The sequence below is a fragment of the Pocillopora verrucosa genome, chromosome 7, assembly GCF_036669915.1.
Source record: "Pocillopora verrucosa isolate sample1 chromosome 7, ASM3666991v2, whole genome shotgun sequence".
Taxonomy (NCBI): Eukaryota; Metazoa; Cnidaria; class Anthozoa; order Scleractinia; family Pocilloporidae; genus Pocillopora; species Pocillopora verrucosa.
In genome coordinates, this window is record NC_089318.1 from 13473011 (window position 1) to 13494764 (window position 21754).

At 38.6% G+C, this 21754-nt stretch overlaps 2 pseudogenes; both read left to right on the top strand.

The window, feature by feature from the left end:
• The first annotated feature begins 1929 nt into the window (after nucleotides 1–1929).
• LOC131799320 (uncharacterized) lies at nucleotides 1930–11799 on the top strand (annotated as a pseudogene).
• Nucleotides 11800–11855: 56 nt separating this feature from the next.
• On the top strand, nucleotides 11856–14964 carry LOC136282524 (uncharacterized; annotated as a pseudogene).
• The last annotated feature ends 6790 nt before the right edge of the window (nucleotides 14965–21754 follow it).

Below are 21754 nucleotides of genomic sequence, written 5' to 3' on the forward strand. Positions count from 1 at the left end.
AGTGGGAGCCAAAACCCAGCACCTCGAGTGATGTTCAAACCGTCTGTGGGACGCGAGGGGTATTGTTTCTTGAATGTGATGATATTATCCTGAATTGTAAATACAACTATGAACAGAAAGGCTAAAAGTTTTAGAGAGCTTCCCAAAACACTTTCAGCCGCCATTGCATCATATGCTCGTTCCTTTGCCGACGCAAGCTGTCCACAAATTGCCACTTTCAACTGGTTTTTTTGCTCGGAGATTCCGGCTCTCGTCTTAGCCGGTCAAATTGTACTTTGAAAATATTCTCTCAAGAAAGTCTACAGTTTACATCAGTTAGGCGAAAGAGGAAAGCTGAACTGTCAAATTCAAGCTCGTCCTATTTCACTAACATAGTGAGGTGTTAATTTAGAATTATTATTAGCTGTCTCAAAAACACAACTGTTAGACGAAAGAGGAAAGCGGAACTGTCAAATTCAAGCTCGCTTATTTACATGACATAGTAAGATGTTGATTTAGAATTGTAATTAGCTGTCAGAGAAACACAACAGAGGAATGAAATATCTTCCAATCGTTATAATGTTGGTTAATTTTAAAACACCTTTTTCAATTAGACTCTCATCTTTTAAGACGGGTAAACAACACCAGGATAGACTTTCACATGAGCGTTAGTTCGATTGTTATCCTCTTGTAACAGTAGAAAGAGTTAGAAGGAGTTTTGTTGAAGACAGTTTGGTTTACAGAAAGAAAAATCTTACCATCTCTCACATTTCTATCTACAGTTAGAACGCTTTCCAAACTATTTTGTGTTTTCCAAAATAGTGTTTTCCGCCAAAAATGGCTTATTTAGGAGTAAATTTAGTGTCAATTCCGCAAAAATACGTCGAATAACACCTTTTTTTATATATACCTAGAGGAAGGGTGACCTCAAAGTGGCGCAAACTGGGCAGAGAGCTCGGAAATGTCTCATAAATGATAGCACCAGAAATACTTCGATCTTCACGGAGAAAGGAAAAGAGTCTTTTCCAAAGGGCAAAACTTTGTTTAATTCAACGGACAGTTTAATGTCAAAGCATTTTACCCATACAAATATTCCATTTTCCACTGCATGGTTTGTTAAACATGATGAAAGCGCCCAAAATTCTCTGAACGTTTATTATATGAACAATAAATCAATGATTTTAACACAATATTTGAAAAATCTGATAACCCGGTTTATTTAAAATTCTGCATTGGATAACGTCAAGGGCTGCAGAAATTCTTCGCGATGTAACGTCAAGCACTGCAGAAATTCTGCACGATGTAACGTCAAGTGCTGCAGAAATTCTGCACGATGTAACGCCAAGTGCTGCAGAAATTTTGCACGATGTAACGTCGTGTTGCAGAAATTCTGCACGATGTAACGTCGTGTTGCAGAAACTCTGCACGATGTACCGTCAAGTGCTGCAGAAATTCTGCACGACGTAACGTCAAGTGCTGCGAAATTAAGGACGATGTAACGTCAAGTGCCGCAGAAATTCTGCACGATTTAACGTCAAGTGCAGCAGAAACTCTGCACAATGTAACGTCAAGTGCTGAAGAAATTCTGCACGATGTAATGTCAAGTGCTGCAGAAATTCTGCACGATGTAACGTAACGTGCTGCAGAAATTCTGCACCATATACCGTCAAGTGCTGCAGAAATTCTGCACGATCTAATGTTTTCTGCGGTAGTTTCAGATAGGAAATTTTAAGGGTCCTTATCTATACCATCATTTTAAACTCTAGTTTTTTAATGTTTTTCTATATACGAGATTAAATAAACAATACTCTTCATTCTGACGCTTTTTGCATGCTTTTAAATAAAACAAGTAAAATGAACCTCACGGTTGGAATCTAAGGGCACCCAACGGGACCCATAGCTTTAATGAGTGGGTAGTTCAACTTACAAATCAGACCTACATTAACAAAAATGACGTTTCTTGTCAACTCAACATATTTTTCTTATATCCTTTGGCAGGAAAGGAGGGTGTACTATCTTCACAGATATAAAGCCAGGAGGTACCCATCAAAGTATGTGGCAAATATTGCTGATGGTATAGACCAACACTTCACAAATATCCCAAGTGTGCGTCGAATTACCAAGGCAATGTCTGCACTTACAACCGTGGGAACACACCTTGTTGGTTCTATTATTCACAATAGACAAGCACAAAATGGAAAGGAGATTTATGGGTCATTTGACTACTACCAGTATCCTCATGACTCTTATCTCACTATGACAGTTCTGTTGGAAGTCCTTATAAGATGGTCGGAAAATTTTGACCTACCACCCATTCTCTATCTGCAGTTTGACAACTGTGTTGGTGAAAACATGAACCGCTACATGTTTGCTCTGTTGGCACTTCTGGTCGAAGAGAAAAGTTTTGAGAAAGTATGTTATCTTGGTTAATTTTAAAAAGAAATGAATTTGCCTCATTCACATTTCCCACAAGGCACTTTTTTCAAGCATCAAAATGTCCCATTGCAATGTTTTCAAGGTCCATTTGGGTGGGAAGTTGGTTTCCATTCAATCTCAATTTTTGCAACAACTGAATGAACGTAACCTGAAGTTGAAATAAAAAAAACACTACTTTCCCTTCTTGTATTTCAGATAAGAGTGAATTTTTTTCCCAGTGGGGCATACCCATGTGGACATAGATGTCCTTTTTGGGGTTTATTCAAAGTACTTTGACAAACTGGACGTTTACACAGTTACAGGTAAGTTTTTGTAATTAACATAAAGTAATTATTTCAAGGTACAGTTGGAGTAACTGAGAGGTCCAACAATCAAAACTGCCTGTGCAATGTGGTAATCTTGTGTGGCAAATATTCATATAAGTTATCTATCAATATAAATACATAGCAACTAGCACTGTGATGGAAAAAAAGTTCTGCATGAGGCAAGAGCATGGTTCAAAATTTAGTCCATAGAAAGTATGAACTCTTCCACTTGAATTATCAGATCAACTGTGACACTGACATGTTATAAATTTGGTGTAAATGTTTATTTACAGCGTACATGTAAGATCTTAGTTTATTTTACACTTCACTGTCACTTAGAATTACTGAGCCACTTGAAAAATGCATGAAGAATTCAACACCCAAGCCCTATATGCTCAAGATGGTTTATGACATAAAATCATGGATTAGTGATTATTGTGAGGAGTTACATGAACACACAGTTCCAAAGTGCTTCAAATATACATTGAATGAGGACGGAAAGGCAGTAATGCACTACAGAAATTGGAGCCACGGGCCATGGAAAGAGCCCATGGTAATGCTGAAGGTTAGCACATGAAATTCTTAATTTGTGGTTCCCAAGTCATAGTTCAAATAGTAACTTAAAAGCTTACCTGATGTTTTCTGAAGTAGCATTGGTACTGACAATTTATAGGCCTGAAAAATAACATTGATGCTCCAAATAACTGAATGTTTGCTGACATTAGATTTTAAGAATATGCTGGGTTTAAATTGATCCTCAATTTATAATGTATCTCACTGCTTTTCCCTGTCTTTAAGATTGGGATCATAATGTGTACAAGTCAAAGAAGAATGAAATGAAAAGAGAAAGCCCTTATTAATGTCTATCAAGGAAATTTGAGCCAACAAATACATTGTTAGACATGGTGTGATGCTACTCTGGTTTAAAGATTAATTTTGTTGAATTTAACAGAGAAGTTGCAATTGTTAAATGTTTAAACCAGAGTAGTATCAAACCATGTTTGATTGTCCACCTGGCTGCCTTGTGAGCTTTAATATATTAAATTCATTGTTTGTCTTTTTTTGCTATACTCGAGTTTACCCTGAGGAAAGCCAAATTATGTGACTCCTTCCCTAATTAAACTGGACATGGTGGGATTGAAGAGAGATATTCCCACAAAATATCCCAAGAATATGCCCTTAAAAGCATATGAAGAGTGGGAATCCTGGTTAGCAAATACAGAGTTTAATCTATTATCAGTACCTGACAACTACACTTGGCCAGTGGATAAATTGAAGAATACAGCTGTTTTAGCCTCAAATGCTGAACTTCCGCATGAACTTTTAGAGCCCAGAATGAAATAGATCCAGCCTATCACAGTGGTGAATAATAATTAAAATGCAGCAGTGGGCACAAAAAAGCCAAGCCTTCAAATGGTCCTACAGATATAAAAGAGAAATAATTACAGGGGTCCATTACTCTAACCCCTTCTTCATCCAGTTATAGATTATACAAGTCCAATTTTAGATATATAATAATGTACACGATAAAATTACATGCTTCTGATTGGCTGAAAACAAGTTACTTCTCATGTAGCACAAATTCAAAGTTGTAACATGAGAGCGAATTATAAATAGTGCAAACACACTTTCAAAATTTTGTCTGTACATTATTAACAAGTAATAACACGAATTTTTTTTGCAATTTGGTCTACTAAGTACTTGCGAATTTTTCAAATACCGAAAAATTGCACTTGCCCTTCAGGCTTGTGCAAAAATTTTGTTGTCTCTGGAAAACTTATTTGTGCTTATTCACACCAAACTGCACTGATAGAATATGACACGGTTACATAATCCATTACTTATAATTAATCAAAGAATAAAATGATAAGAACAATTCATAATTGATACATCTCAGTCGAAATACGCACCTAAACAAGCAAATTCTAATGGCATGTCTGTTGAATATTTCAGATTTACACAGGTCGTTACAGGACCCCGAGTGAAAGGGAAGCGCCTATTGAAATGTTAGACGATTTACTCGCTACTTTTCAAGTCAGTTGCTTTGTGGCTATGAACTTCGCCAATTACGATAAACTACCCTGCATTGGCAAGGTCCTGGCCGTCTAGGAGGACAATTTTAGGGTGCATTATTGGAAAGGTACATACTAGGGAAAATGGACTCCTCAGCATATTCCCCGACAAAAATCTAGACCATAGGTGGAGATCCTTCCTAAGAGCTGTATAGTGTGCAGTTCATTTGAGCTTACGGAAGACAACAAGCTAATGCCATTAACAAGAAAAATTTTCAAGGAAAGATATGTTGCTTTAAGGATAAATTAATCTTGAGTTTTTTCCTTTACTCCCTTCCTCTCTGAAATTGGCCTTAGCTTTTTGTGTAAAGTTACATAGAGTGTCGTAGCACATGCGTAGTAACGTTGCTTTAGAACACGCATGCACTGGAATTGCGGATTAATGACTTGTGTGTTGCTTACTGACCTCTGCCGACGTGGAGTTTACAATTAATTCTCTATAAGTTACAGAGTCGAGTTAAGTTCAAAGCTAGGTATTCTTTTTACTTTGACACTGTTCAGTAAGATGTGGTACATGAATCCGCCTACATTGTTGAAGTCTTGTATAGATCGAGTCATATCCAGTTGCCACTATCTGTGGGGAAAATATATTTATTTATGGATGTTTATTTAGCAATCGATCTCAACCCGAATTTCTCATCTCGAGGCCGTAGGTAGGATATATATATAAATAAATAAATGTGGGGGTAGCGTCTACCTTGGCATAAAGTGCTCAATGCTGCGGTAGCAGAGCTGAGTATATATATATAAGTAAAAGAATCAAAGAGGACGTATCGATTCTCTGTTACTCTGAGTTTCGCGCCTAAGCGCTCGTCAGACAGAACTTTATTCAATGAAGAACATACCTCCTTATATACAAATTAGATGAGTAGCTAATTAATTCACTAGTGTGATGATCTGATCTACGTATGAAATAAAGATTCTATAGAGCTATTGTTGGCGGTTTGTGAAATTTGCTAAGGAAAACTTATTCTCGTGGCGGCATTTAGAAATGAGTTCTGTTCTTTTGTTTAATAAAGAATGTTTCTTAGCCCTAACTAAATAAATTTTTTCTTTGAGGCACAAGTGGCACCGCTTGCTTTTGTTGCTGTAGGCTGGGGCGGTCGCTAAAATACTCCAGTTAATTGTTAAATTGGTATTGTTGTCTTTTAGTGTCCAGATTTGCTTTGATAGTTTCGTACTGTGCTCCAACCATCCGCCTACAATAATAAAACACCTAACAGCTGCCAATTTTCTTTTTTACTAATCGTTCTATTCAATATATATTCTTTCACTCTCTTTGCTTGAATTAAATTGTTTCAACACACTAGTTTCGGCTTATTAAGGGCTGTTTTGTATTGCAGAATATTGTAGTTAAGTCCTGTTTCATTAAACTTTAATGTTGCTGCAGTCTGTGTCCAATCAATAAAGCATCGTCAGACTGTTTTTTCATTGGTCCCAAAACTCGGGGAGTCTGGCGCTTTAGGCTAAGTTTTGGCTCCGCAAGTTTTATTTTTCGCCGACCTCTATCGGTATTGAGACTGTCCAAACGTCCCAACCTTTGTGGTATTATTTTCAATTTACAAACAGCATTAAAAAACATTCCATAGCCATTGTTGTTGTTGTTTTTTTTTTAACATACCCCGATACTCAAAAATGATAAATAATATGTGGCTCAGTAAATAAAGGACTCAAATAAGGTCACAATAGGTAGAGTATTACGTTACAGTCAATTTAGAATGGTATAATCTAGTATTAATTCAAGATTTACCTTCCAGCAAACCCTTCAAATCGCTCAAGCTCGCCAGTTGCAAGAAAGATGAGAAAGAAATGGAACGTGGGTTGAATTCACATTCAAGATGAATTGTATCGACTAAGAGGAAAAATCAAACTATTCTTGTGGAAAAAAAATCTTTAAATGGGATATTAAGAGAGTGTCTCTGTAAGAGCGGTTCGGTCGATTTTGCTTGGGACATGGATTTCGCTCGTTTCTTATGTGTTGTAAGGCATTCATGTACCTATACTAAAACAAGCAATCAGTTTGATCGGATCTCTTTACTTTTCGGAGTTTTACGGAAATTAAATTTCACTAGAGCGAAGGCTTGTCGTGACACTTTTCAAGACTTTAGTTTCATACAACTTTGGAGGACAATTACAAAAAACTGCGAAACTCAGCAAAAAACAAATACCATAGCCATGTATATTCACTTTATCTGATCTATCAAGGCGACTTTCGCAAACATCACGTTTCAATCAAGGAAACAGGAAGACTTGAATGACACCTTATCGGTTCGCCTAAATCACAGACGCCAAAACCGATCAAATTCAAGGTAAATTTTGGAAAAAGTGAGGCGTTCTTAACTGATCCAACTAACATAGCCAGGAAGTACTTGTCATAGAAAAGGTAACTACAGAAAAAAACTTTGCGGCCCGACCCTTACGAGAACTTTATAACTCCGTGAACTTACCTAATTTTCGGTAATCTACAAGTTTGGCTGCCATTTTAAGGGACTTATCAACATGAAGCGTAACCGATATAAATCAAGCAGGTAGATCTAAAACCGTCAGAAATACATATGAAAGCAATTCAAATGAACTTTACTTTCAATTCAAGCGGTAAAATTTGAAACTGTTCGTTAAACTTACCATCCCCACGCGACCATTTCTTCCAACAATTCAAACACTACGACTAGTGTTCGAATTCCCCTCGTCGATTCCACCGTAAGAAATAACCTGTGCCACCCAAGCTTCGACTCGAATGTGAAGTACGAATCAAATAACACAACTGCTTCATCTTCGCGGCAATGTCACGCTAGTATTTTAATTTTCCGATCGACAAGCACGGTGCATCGGCAGAAATATTGGACAAGATGGCGGCCGCGCTTGCGCATTTCGTCCATAATGGCGTCCAAATAATATAAGAAACTGTATGGAAATTTGTAAAATTTCTAAAATATAACAATCAGGAGCTCTTAGTCCCGTCTGCTCTCGATCGAGACATATTCAGTACTGATTCTGCTATTCATCAAACTTCACAGGGACTCGATAAATAAAAACCACTTCCCGGCGAGCCAGTTCTTTTGTCATTGATTATTGACCTAGGTCGCCACACAGTTCTTCAAAATCCGTCGTTCTCCATCCCAAACACTCGCCTATGACAGGAAGGTGCATCAATGAAGTCAACTGCTCTCGATCGAATTGACTGCTACAGAGTTCGAAGCGTCCAAATATCCTGTAAAATTGCCATTTCCTCCCATCAAAAAAGTTCCCAACGCGCCAGAATATCCCTTATTTTCCATGTTAAGTAAGTGACGAGACGCCATGTTGAAAACTATGACTGAAATAGTTAAACACGAGCAAACGCTGATCTTCGAATCGTCGGCCATATTTGTTTATGTTCTTGCAGGGAAATAAATCAGTTCTCGGTCCTTTTCGGAATAAAAATATGCCAGGCATTGAATGCAAATTCAGTAGTCTTAGCGCGAAAATTAAATTAAAGCAAATCAAAATTGTGACAACATGTCATTTCTCTGCCTCGAAAAATCCCAAAGATTTACTTGCAGGTCTTCTTTTCTTTTTCTTTTCATCAAATAGAAGATCTGCGGTGCTCAAATTGTATAAGTCATGGTACGTAACACTCTTCTTTGCAGATCGAGCCGTGATCGCCGGCATATTGAATTCTCTTGATATTCTATTGTTCCGGAGTGTAATACGATATACCGCTGATAATTGTTAGCGGGCTCGAAATGTCCTTGATTTCTGGCGATGGATCAGGAATCGATCGGTGTGTTTACCTCATAAACGTGACCGCTGACCAGCCGCTGAGTGAAAACAGGATAGCGCAGGGTGGGGTGGGTGGCGGCTTATCGTCATAAGATATTCGAATACATGCTTAAGAATGGCTGCCTGTTAGGATCGAGAATCGTCCGTCAACGACCATTTTGATGAATTGCTCATATTTTGCCCAACGATACCCTTTGGTAAACTATTTTCAAAAATCAAGTTTAAAAGTTCCGACGATTATTAAATTTTTACAAATTGGCGAAAATTTGAAAACGCGGTTTAAGTGCGGTTTTCCGCCTATCAAATTGTCCAAAATTCACTGCAAAAACCAAGCTCCGTTGAAGGCTTAAAATGAATTCAATTGACACCAAACTTCACATGATATAAGAAAAAGCCTTCCCATCCATTTTCACTATGTTAATTTTTCTGTACACATTGATACTGAGAATTTTTAAGTCTTCTTAGCAACACCCTCAAAGTGCGCTTAATATGACAGCAAAAAATAGGTTAAATTTAACGCGATAAAAGTGTACCTGGTACCTCATTTTTCAATTTTTTAACTTAATATTCGTAATATAATGATACTATTTATTTCCTGAGTAAACTTTGATGCTTTGAATCGGACCGCTTCCCTTCGAAAATACCACAAATGTTTGTGTCCAGAGCGAGCAAAATGATGTGTGTTGTGTAAACAAACGCTAATCTTATCATTCCTTCCCTGGTGGAAAAAGGTTTTAAAATAAACTTTAATTCTGGAAATGTTTGACTTGTATTCCACAAAATATTGAGTTATAGTGAAGTCGTACATTCAGAGTTGTGTGAGAGCTGAGAGAAAATAAAATCACCGTCGAAAATGTTCTTACAGTCATTTCATCGATCACCATTACAAGTATTACGATTACGAAAATTGTGACAATTGATCAGTCTGTTGAATGACTTTTAAACATTTCATCTGCAAGGGCTTTGTTTTAGTTTGTTTTAGATATATATGTATATATAAATCAAGAATTCCAGCGAATACAGAAGGAGAACAGCATTCTTTACAAGCAGTTCAGTGTATTAACGCGAATTGTTCCTATTTATCATAATTAACCGACATCCGGTCCCAACAAACACTGGCCGCACCACATGAGACCCTAAATGGGCTGTCATCATGAAATAAACCAAAGACTGAAAACAAAAACTTTACTCAAGGTCTGATAACTACACGATAACACTATTATACTTCAATCTCAGATGTATTTTCATTGAGCTTCCAACATCTCGCACCATCTTGACCAAGATGCTGTAATTCAAACACAATTTTCTCTCGTGGTAAAGCCTGTCACGTCATCACTGCCCACGAAGCTCTTGCGCAAATGGTTGAAATTTCGTAACAGATCTAAGGAAAGTTATTTCACGGACGAGTCTTGAGCTTTCATACGTGCTCTCATCAGAAGTTATTATTTCTTGTCATTTTATGGCTCTCTGTAGCTATATAACGCTAGTTGGTAAGGTGACCCCTTGCGGGCGATCTCCTGATTATCCTGGTCAGGTGGAATGCATTACACTCGAGGATTGCACGAAAGATGTAACTGGACATCTATCGACTCTTGGACTGAGTGCAGATGAAGGTTCTAGAACTGAAATGAAGCTGCTATTAGCCAGAGCCGGTAAATATTGATTTTGTGTGTTTTCAGGTAACTTTATTGTGCTTATGAATGAGTGCTGCAACAGATTTAATTGGTGTTATATTTTTTACAGGTGTTTTCTCATTTGAGCAAAAACATCTTACCCTGACTATTTGCCCACGCCATAGGGCAGACTTTGGCGTACGTTGGAGGACTAGGAAAACCCTTTGTGCAATTCCCAAGGATCTAGCGACACATAAGTCCTCAAGTGCCAAAGGAAGCAACCGTGTGGATAGCCGAAAATCGATGTATATTTTTTGCAACACCAACACCTTAGTTCCAGTTGGGTCGCGTAAGTTGAATTGCTTCTGTTGATAAATGTTCTCATGAAATTGCTTTTTCTCACGTTTATTTGTAATACCTTACACAAAAAAAAAGCACTATAAGTTTCAACTTTCTCAAGCTAGTAAATTTTATATTTGTGAGGAAACTGCAATTTATATTGCCAACGTTTTTTTCTCGTCTGAGTAGCTGATAATCCATTGATTGATGACAGATTGATTACTTTATACCTAGAAATAGTAATTGATATGAGTTATTTACTTTGCTTTTTTTTAATAAAAGCAATTTGTAGGCGATGCGACGAGTTTATCTGCAGGCAAGTTGCAGATGAACAGACGCCGGCGGAGGGCGCTGGAGCAAGTACTGTGTCTACCCCTAAAGAGCCTCGAGTGGTGCAGATACCTGAACAACAGACAATGGTAAGCTTCAAATATGAATTGATGATCTCAATCTTGTTTTTTAAAAGGAAAAGAGTCATTTTTAGAAGAGCATAGAAATTGGAAAAAAAATCGAGGAAGAAAAAACACGTGACAAACACAAACACAGCGTGACAAACACAGTTGTTAATCTGGGACAAGGCTCCTTCGTTTACCAGTAAAACTCACTGCTTTTCGGTCACTTTTTTTTATATGAGGGGTGGAGAAGGGGAGCGGTGCTATGCCGCACTTTGGTAGGCTAATTCCTGTCCCACATTTGTTTGTTTTCTGGATGTCCCGAAACAGTACCTGGTGCTGCTGAGATTTTTTATTACACGAAACTGATTCCCTACAAACATATACAAAGAAATCGGTTTTAGAGATTTGATGCTTATAGAGCAAACCTTTTCGTAGGTTCATGAGATGGAAACAGACCGTCCAGGAGAGGAATCAAGTGCTGGCAGTGAGTCATCTTCTGATGGTCTAGAGACGGACTTGATGTTTCTGGAAATATCATCCCAGGGGTTGAAGGATGACGAGACGTTTCTCAGTCCCGATACTGCAAGCCTCGTCTCCTCAATGAGTGAAGAGAGCATCACCTCAAAGCCAAATTCCCGTGAAAAGTTGAAGGAGTATCTGGTGTCCAAAAACATTGAACCTGTCTCTCAACCTTGGGTTGAGTGGGAAAAGGCTAGTGACAGCACTAAGCTTCGGTATACTAGACGAACCGCAGAGATTTTTTCTTCTGTGCTCCACGACCTAACACCCAGTTGTGCAGGTTCTCTTTGGCAAGCAGTCGTCTCTTATCCTGCCATGAACGAAGCACTCGGGCTGGACGAACTCTCCGAAACCTCCAAATGCTACCTCCAGGTCTTAGCTGAGGCATATGACAAAGCCCATGGGTGGGACACAAGACGGCAAATTCTTTCGATGATGAGTGGTGTTTCCAATTATAATGATATCTCGAGATTCATACCTGGCTTAAGTAGATATCGTTTTACCATAGCTAATCTGCATCGTCTTCAGCACGGAAGCGGCGCTTCAGTGACCCCCCAGCCTTCATCAAAGATAAGAATCGACCCAAGACAACTGGATCACTTTTTATCTTATATAACAAGCCCCCATTTGGTGCAAGATCTGCCATTTGGACAAAAAACACTGAAGCTCTCCTCTGGACAACTGGTTGAAGTACCCAATGTTATTCGCACCATGATACCGCAAAGGATAGTGCGTCAGTATACCCAGTACTGCAAAGAGACTGGATTTGAGGCGTTCAGCGAGCGGACGATGCTGCGTGTTCTAAATGAATGAAAGGCCTCGACCAGAAAGTCTCTCCAAGGCCTTGACTATTTTGCAGCAGACGGGGCGCGTGCGTTCGATGAACTAGAAGGCTTGGTTCTTCAATTGGGGGAGCTTGGTCGTGGAAAGGAGTGGCAAGTGCGATACGTGAAATCATTAAAGGTGGCCAAATTCTACCTGAAGGGTGATTTCAAGGTAAGCAACCGAAAGTGTGAAGAGTTCCAAGAAAATTGGATTATGCTTCTTATTTCACAAATGGATGGAAGTATGGCACGAAAAAAACGTTCCGATGACAGGTCCACCCTGACTGGGAAATGTACGTCGGTTTTTGCTCTTGGTATTCGTCTTTTATCAGTATAAATTATGCTTGTAATAGATTTTATCTTCTCAGATTATTGAGGTTATTCGATTTAGATAACATGAAGCATACATATTGCAAATATTTTTTGTCGTTAATGTTGCAGTAACATGGTAATCCATGCTTTGTGTCAAGCTGTGTTTCCTATTTTCACTCAGGTTCACGTGAGCTCTTCTTCTCCCGTTGCAAGTCATTGCAGTGTATTTGCTCTGAGTGACACCGAAGATTCTGACCTGCGGCAGCAATGCAAACACAACCATGACGAGCTCTGTGACCAATGTGAAAGCTTGCATTCGACCCTGAACGACATATCTACTGCGGTCGATGAAGCATCTTTTACCACAGAAGAAGACAAAGACGAAGCTTTGTTTCTCGTTAGCTCTGCTACGCTTGCCATCCAGTCATGGAAGTGCCATTTGCTGAGGTCGACCCATCAAGATCAGGCTCGTTTGGACGTCATCGATGCCCTTAATTCTGGAACAGTATTCATTGTAAGTGACTGGGCCATGAAGTTCTTGCCTCAGAGATACCGCGAGTCACAGACAGACTGGTTTGGTAAGCGGGGTATTTCTTGGCACATATCTGTGGTATACAGACGAATAGAGGGTGTGCTACAGTGGCAAGCCTTTATCCATGTGATTCAGTCCTGTACCCAAGGAAGTTCTGCTGTTACCGCGATTATGCAACATGTTCTAGCCACATTGAAGCAAGAGTATCCTGAAATCAACAAGGCCTACTTCAGGCAAGATAACGCCGGCTGCTACCACTCCTCCCGCACGTTAACGAAGTGCCAAGAAATTTCAGCGAACACCGGAGTGAAGATAGTCCGCGTTGATTTCAGCGACCCGCAAGGCCGGAAAGGGGCTGGAGATCGACTAGCTGCGAGCTGTAAAAGCCACATTAGGGCATTTATTAATGAAGGCCATGATGTCTGCACCGCCAGCGACCTGAAGGAAGCTCTGCTATCCCATGGCGGTTTGGAAGGTGTACGAGTGGTTTCTCTGGATACCATCGAAGAAACGCCAGACGATGTGCAAACCATTACAGGAATCACCAAGTTGAACAACTTTGAGTTTAGTTCAGTGGGCTCTATTTCCTGTTGGCGCGCATATTCCGTCGGCCAAGGGAAAGTGATCAAAATTGAAAATTCCTCTTCTGGTGAGTTAATGGTTCTTGAACGAGCCCAGGCCTTTCTGCTAGTTTATGACAGTCTGTTCTGTAAGGTTTCTATTAATAAGGGAAAAATTTATCCGTAATGCATCATAAAAGACTTTCCATAAAAGATTAAATGTTTACAAAACGCTGCTCAAACAAACAAAACACAAGAAAAAGGGGTGAGTATTTTAAACCCCCTCTTACACGGTATTCTGTCGTGGGCTGCCTTTGAGGGCTACGCGTTGATGCAAGATAATTATTTCTTAGCTGTGTGGCTGTCATATTTATATTTCTCTTATATCTTTTGAAGGTCCTAGACAAGGGATTCTGCAGCCATCATTTTCTGCAGGAGATTTCCGTTCTTATAAAAGTACCCCCCACAAATCGTCAGGGGAAGAAAATGTGGCTGAAGAGACAGCTTCCATAGAACGTGGCCAAGCAGCAGGGGTGTATTCATGTCCTCAAGACGGCTGCACTCGTGTTTTTCAAAGGCTTTCAGCCTTAGAAAAGCACTTGTCACTTGAAAAATGTACCAGGGTACCAGAAAAAAATTCTTTAATGAACTTGGCAAAAATTGGCTACAAATCGTATTTGGAAGAAGGTGTGGGAAAACTGCCATCGCTTCAAGCCCCTGTACGACAGGAAGATTCTCGTGTTTCTCTGAAAGAAGGATGGGCTCTTAGAGTAGTAAGGAAGGCTTACAGGTTCAGTGAAAAGCAAAAGTCGTACCTTTTATCTAAATTTCGAATAGGGCAGACGACAGGCCACAAGCTTGACGCAGATGTAGTTGCTCGAGAAATGCGGCGTGCCCGGGGCACCGATGGTGCACGACTATTCCAGTCATCGGAATTCCTCACAACCACCCAGATCACCTCCTTCTTCTCAAGACAGAGTGCCTTGGTACGCCAGAGAGATCCTGATGAGGCTGATATCCGAGCAGCTCAAGAGGAGAGTAATTTTAGCGAAGCAAAGGAGACTGTCGCGTCAATACAACTTGACCATCCCCTGATCTACGATCAGTACGATCTTTGTGAAATGGCGCTAAATGACTCTTTGAAGATCTTGAAGCTACCCATGCTGCAGCACATGTGTGAAGACCTTGGCCTCGATATACCATCAAAGCCCATGCGTAAAAAGGCCCTGGCTCTAGTACTTGGCTCTACTGAAAGTGATTGTCAGCAAATGTACTTGCCAAAAGTCATCGTGATGCTGACTTTCTCTTTAGTTTAGCAGAATAGAAAAGTGAGGAAGAAACGAATTAACGGTGACTCGTTCCTAATCGTCAGTTACAAGTTATCTCATTTTTAAAGCTCGTAGAGTAATTAGAAGTTCTTTCGTTTTGTTCTGTTTTTCTTTTAATCATGCCAATATTGACCCTCACTTTCCTTTTCTGGTCTTCACATCGGTAATGAAGTTTACTCATGTGGTAGCTGACACATGCAAACTGACAGACGTGAGAGTATTCAACCTACATTTCTTTCCGCCCATTTTGAGGTGCGGGATTTCTTTCTATAATTTAACGACATAATTATTTCATTTGCGGTTTCTACGCGGGTATGTTTCAGCACCCCCGACACGTTTCCAATGGCGTTACGTTGCGTGACATTGATAACCACTAGGATAACAAGAACTGTCGCCTTGCATTTAATTACTTTGAAGGTCAAAAGTCGCCTTTCCATGTATTTAAACCTACAGAAAATGAGTTCTCAAAGTAAAAGATAAAAAAAAATCTAATTTATCAGCATGGAATCAAGTACTAATCTACTAAGTAGCTTCTCTCGAATGTATCTTTTGCATTACTTGAATGTGAGTTGGTGCTAATGTAATATGTACTTCACTTGCAGATTTTTAGCCAAAAAATATTTTGTAGAACCTTTTCAAATATCTTACGGGATAATTTACTTGTCACTTTACATTTTCCGAGCTACAAACCGACACAGCAGAGGCCGGATTTAATTTGGAGATTTAACAACTCGATATGATTAAATTACCTTGTTGTTTGTTTACACACTTTGCATCATTTTGCTCGCTCAAGTCACAAACACTTCTGCCATTTTCGAAGGGAAGCAATGCATCCGAGCATCACACTTTCCACAATGAATGGAAAATAGCCATATTTCACGAATATGTTGTTGAAAATCTAAAATATGTGGTACCAGGTACATTTTTTTCGCGTGAAATATCACCCGTTTTTCGCTGCCATTTTACGCGGTCTGTGAGGATGTTCTTTCAAGGGCTTAAGTAATCCCAAAATCGATGTGCCCCAAAAAAATTACTCACTAGAATTGAATGAGAATAGCTGTCCTAATATCTTGTGAAGTTTGGTGTTGATTGATTCCATTTTCATCCTTAAACGGGGCTTGGTTTTTGCAGTTAATTTTTGACTGTGCGTCATGCGGAGCCTGAGCTCCGGAAGCCTGAAAACCGCGTTTTCAGATTTTCGCAAATTTATGAAAATTTAATAATCGCTGAAACTTAAAAACATGATTTTTGAAAATAGTTTATCAAAGGGTATCTTTGAGCAAAATATGAGCAATTCACCAAAATGGTCGTTGACGGACAATTCTCGATCCTGACAGGCAGCCATTCTTAAAAAGCTTTAGGGCTATCAGTCTAAACAATGAAGGCATGCTTCGTGGTACAGACAACTTTTATTTTATTCTCATAACTTTCTCCTCTAAATTAGAGCTGATATTAATTAATAGAGTTATCAATATATTTTTAACCGGGGTACCCATATAACCTTTTTGCCTGTCATCAGTGGTATAAAATAAGGTGTATTTTCCACCAGAACCTTTTATTTATGCCCCATTGCACGGAATGAACACTATACTTAGAATGTTTATACTGAGTAATTTTTGCTGTTCCCAAGAATTTATGCAAAATGATAGAGATTTGATTCATTCCACTGACACGTTCTTTTAAGTTATGGCGCGTGCAGGTTTTTCCCAGCAAAAGTCGCGCGTGCAACACACCGGAATTGAAAATTCGTCGTAGAATTGCACGAACCTTAAAATGAGTGTAGGCAACTTTGACTTATGGTGAGATGAAGTGGATGGTTCAAAGGACCCCCTGAGATTTTTTTCAAGACTATAACTGAGATTTGTTTATAACTACGATAATCGTCATCAATAGCGGACGGTGCTTTTTACCCATTGTTGTCATCATTATCGTTATCACGCCGGAAGAAGTATACAGCCGGCATGTCGCCTCACCTAACTACAGAGAAAATTGTTCTCTCTTTTGCTCCCCTTGGTTCCTGGAAACTGTTACTATTAAGACGATCAACAAGAAAGCCTTTATAATTATTGAAACTTTTGATTAACAGAATGTAAGAAAAAATCGGTGGGGAGAGTTCTTCGCGTATCTTATAACCTAAACGATAGTTTTCAGTAAAACAAATACCCCTTATTTCAATTTACCTTAGTTGTCTTGTGTTTAAAAGTGGCGTTTCTGGGGACCGTAGATTCTTCTCTGATTCTTCTTGTCTCAGCCAAGACTCACTATCATCAACTTTTTTCTTGTGCCTCTCACGGCATAGGACACAGAGAGCTGAGGTAAGCGATTGCAAATTTCTCAGTTAAAGTAAAGCTCATTAGCATACATCAGGAATTGAAAGCCGTAATGCACTATTTACTTTTATTATTCTTAATCAAATAAGGGGTGTTTTAGTCTTAGGGTGTTTTATGCAAATTTAAACATACTGGTTAATGAGAATCATACAAACTGAGGAAAACTGACCGTAAATAATTGTGAACCGTACGCATGAATAAGTGTAATGCGTTGTCAGGTGATTTAACCTTCTACAAAAACATTATTGATTATCAACCAAGCAACATTGTACATATTTCCATATGCAATTAAAAGCACTTACACGTAGATCTATGTTTTTTCAAAGTGATGTGTACTTAAGTACCCTTCATCTAATAAAGAATTTCTTCTCTTTTCGGGCAGATATGTCACGTGACAAAAATATATAACAAAACTGTTACTGAAGACTACCTGATTCAACTGGAATAATAACTCCAAACAGCTTTTGAATGTCCTGAGACATATGCAAGGTAATTACATCTCTGCCTTGGATACGCTTCCTGACACCATCATGATCAGGATACTGACATGTTACCTTTGCACTTCTCCAAAACTTCCCCAAAGTGTGGCGATACCTATAGCAAATCCACATTTTTTTTGTTTATCTTCCTGAGTGAGGTGAAATAGGCCAATCCTTGCCAAGATTAGCTCATTTTCCCCTAAGACCTCTTTAGACAGGTGGCAGCTTATCAAAGGATGTTTTACTTCATCATTGCATTCAGACAGTCGTACCAAACCACTTAAGCCACGGGACGAACTAAAGTTTTTTCCATCTTTGCTATTCAAAAAGCAGTCCTGAGACATAATGAACGTCTCGCTAACGAACGACTTCTTCCTGTACTTTTAATTGTTTCCAACGCGATACAAGTTCGGGAGATCTAAAGGAACTCACTATAACTTTATATACTCGATACGATTTCAATTTCCGCGTCAAAGGAAAAGCCTACTGTGGTCAGTGGTTACGCTCGTGAGGTAAAGAATGGGTTTGTGACTTTCTCACTCAATTGAAAGACTCGCGTCACTCTTATGAAATGGTTGAACAGAATACAGACTTCGAGCAGCCTCTTATTTTCCTTAAAGATAGTGAGGTCACGCGTATCCTGTGAGCATGGAGAAGCCGCGAGACGCGAGACTCGTGTCTCGCGTCTTTGCCGCTCCATGCTCTCAGAGTTGGGCGAAGACAAGACACGTTATTTCTGGTGCGATACAAGAGGTTCAATGGTTATCTCGATTATCTAAACATATTTATTTACGTGGTAAAGATTTGTTTGTAAATCTATAAATTAATGCTAGTCCTTTTTGGAACGAAATGTATTTGAAAGAAAACAAGAACACTATGTAAAACAAAAGTTGCCTGCAACACGAAGCATGCCTTCACATCAAGACTGACAGTCCTAATGTTTATCATGATACATTAATGCATATGTTCGAATGTTCCCAAAAATCTTCTGATAATCTGCCCGCACCCACCCCTCACCCCGCCCTCACCACTGAACCGTACTGTTTTTACTCAGCGGCTGGTCAGCCATCACGTTTATGAAGTAAACATGGCGATCGCTACCTGATCACCGTTCTTGTCGATCCGAATGTCAAAATACCAGCGTGATATTGCCGCGAAGATGAAGCAGTTATGTAATTTGATTTGTACTTCACATTTGAGTCGAAGCTTGGGTGGCACAGGTTGTTTCTTACGGTGGAATCGACGAGGGGAATTCGAACACTAGTAGTAGAGTTTGAAGAAATGGTCGCGATGGTAAGTTTAGCGAACAATTTCAAATTTTGCAGCTTGAATTGAAAGTAAAGTTCATTTGAATTGCTTTCGTATGTATTTCTGACGGTTTTAGATCTACCTGCTTGATTTATTACGCTTCATGTTGACAAGTCCCTCAAAATGGCGGCCAAACTTCTAGATTGCCAAAAATTAGGTAAGTTCACGGAGTTATAAAGTTCTCGTAAAGGTCGGGCCGCAAAGTTTTTTTTTCCCGTAGTTACTTTTTCTATGGCACCTACTTCCTAGCTATGTAAGTTGGATTAGTTAAGAACGCCTCACTTTTTCCAAAATTTACCTTGAATTTGATCGGTTTTGGCGTCTGTGATTTAGGCGAACCGATAAGTGTCATTCAAGTCTTCCTGTTTCCTTAATTGAAACGTGATGTTTACGAAAGTCGCCTCGATAGATAAGATAAAGTCAACATACATGGCTATGGTATTTGTTTTTTGCTGAGTTTCGTAGTTTTGTAAGTTGTCCTCCAAAGTTGTATGAAATTAAAGTCTTCAGAAGTGTCACGACAAGCCTTCGCTCTAGTGAAATTTAATTTCCGTAAAACTCCGTAAAGTAAAGAGATCCGATCAAACTGATTGTTTGTTTTAGTATAGGTACATGAATGTCTTACAACACTCAAGAAACGAGCAAAATCCGTGTCTCAAGCAAAATCGACCGGACCACTCTTACAGAGACACTCTCTTAAACGCTTTCCAAACTATTTTGTGTTTACCAAAATAGCGTTTTCTGTGAAAAACGGACCTTTTAGGCATATTTTTCATATAGATTCCGCAAAACATCGTGCTTTTTCCCAGAGACGGTGTAATGTTGGCTTTAAAGTATCACTATTTAGGCAAAAAATGCGGAAATTTCCCTTTTGTAATAAAAGTAAAATGCCTCAGTTTTCACGGATTAAGAAAATGCGTTGCTTCAAAAGAGCAACATTTTGTATAATTCAACGGAAAGTTAAATGTAGGTGCGTTTTACTAAAAAAAATATTCAATTTTTAACCGCGTTGGTTGTTAACTCTGGTAAAAAAGTGCATATAATACTCTGCACGTTTGAGAATGGAACGATAAAGTCTTTGATTTAACCCTTAATATGTTTAAGCGGTGTTTTTTTCCCATAGGTAGAGAATTATGTTAGAAACAATTTTGAATGGTATAGTGTAGTATTAATTCAGCTGATTGAATTGCCAGCTGCAAGAAAGATGAGAAAGAAAGTTTTTTTGAGTTAAATTCACAATGAAGATGAGTTGGATCGACTAAGAGGAAAAATCAAACTGTTACTGTCGATGTTCAAAAATGCCAAATAAATTATAAAGCTTACATAGCAACAATGCAGCTACAAAGAAACATTTTCTTGCTCTATCTGCCTTTAACTCGAAAGTAATATAGGTAACCTCTTTAATTATAAAAAATGATCAAAACAAATTGAGAAACATGAGCACCTACATTGTTTTGACAACATTTTCGATGGAATACACGAAGTAATGTAAATCCATTTAAGGTATGCTGATAGACTTTCACTTAAACAAAAAAATAAACTAATCCTCCTCAAAGATTTCATTTGCACAGAAATATTCCTTTAATACTTTTTTTACGGTCATTTTTTTAACTTTTGCGCCACCATGATGCTGAATTAAATTTCCATAAACGATAACACATTTAGATTTTCTATGATACTATGATAATTGAAACCCACCGACGCAGCGCCACAGATTCTTCAGAAACTTACCCCCCTTGTACTGTGTATCAGTTTGTGTAGATTTTAAAGCTAATTTAAAATTGTGATAATTAATTTCTACTGATTCATTGCCTCCAATACGAAGCCGTTATTCCCAGACGGAAGCACTAAATCATGGAGAAGGAACACAATTCAGGAAGTTCTTACCAACGAACAAAAATAAACATCGTTGTGGTAATTTCAGAAAACATCATTATGCCACTTTCTAACAAGGCTGCATTTAGCCTATAACAAGGCTGCATGGTAATCAAAAATTATCCATCACGATTATCACGACACACGGGAAGTTCTTAGAATAAACAATGGCTGTAGGGTAATGTAACAAAGTTTCATGATGCCAGCTGTTGTGCATGTATAAAAGCGAAAATCAAGAAGCCATCAAATTAATTCTTCATTTTCACAAGCTAGGTTTACATCTATTCATTTATTTAACGCTCGATTTTGTATTGAATATAAAACTGTAGGAAAGTTGCGTGACCTATAGCTACATACCTTTTTTTCTTAGACCACTTTGTTTAAAGCAATTCTTTCAAGTCCAATTTATCTTAAGCAGAAACGATTTGAATATCAGTGTGCGTATCATTTCGGAAATTTCATTTATCATTCCTAAAAAGGGACGACAATACGGATATGAAATACGTCGTGGAAGTGAATTAGCCGAGGTGTAACACGCCTGCATAATTACAACTGTTTTTTATTAATTTTTCATGATGTCAGACCACAGAATGATGTGACAATACTTTTTTATGGAAATTAAGAGGCAAATTGTTTCTGAACCGAGCAGCATTCTAAACAAACATTTGTACTTGTATAAACTAAGACAGAACAAACAGCTGACATACGAAATAGTTTGACTGCCATTGGTTTAACCGGCGACAGCCTTATTTAAATAAATACTATTAAGAAAAGAATTTGTTTCTT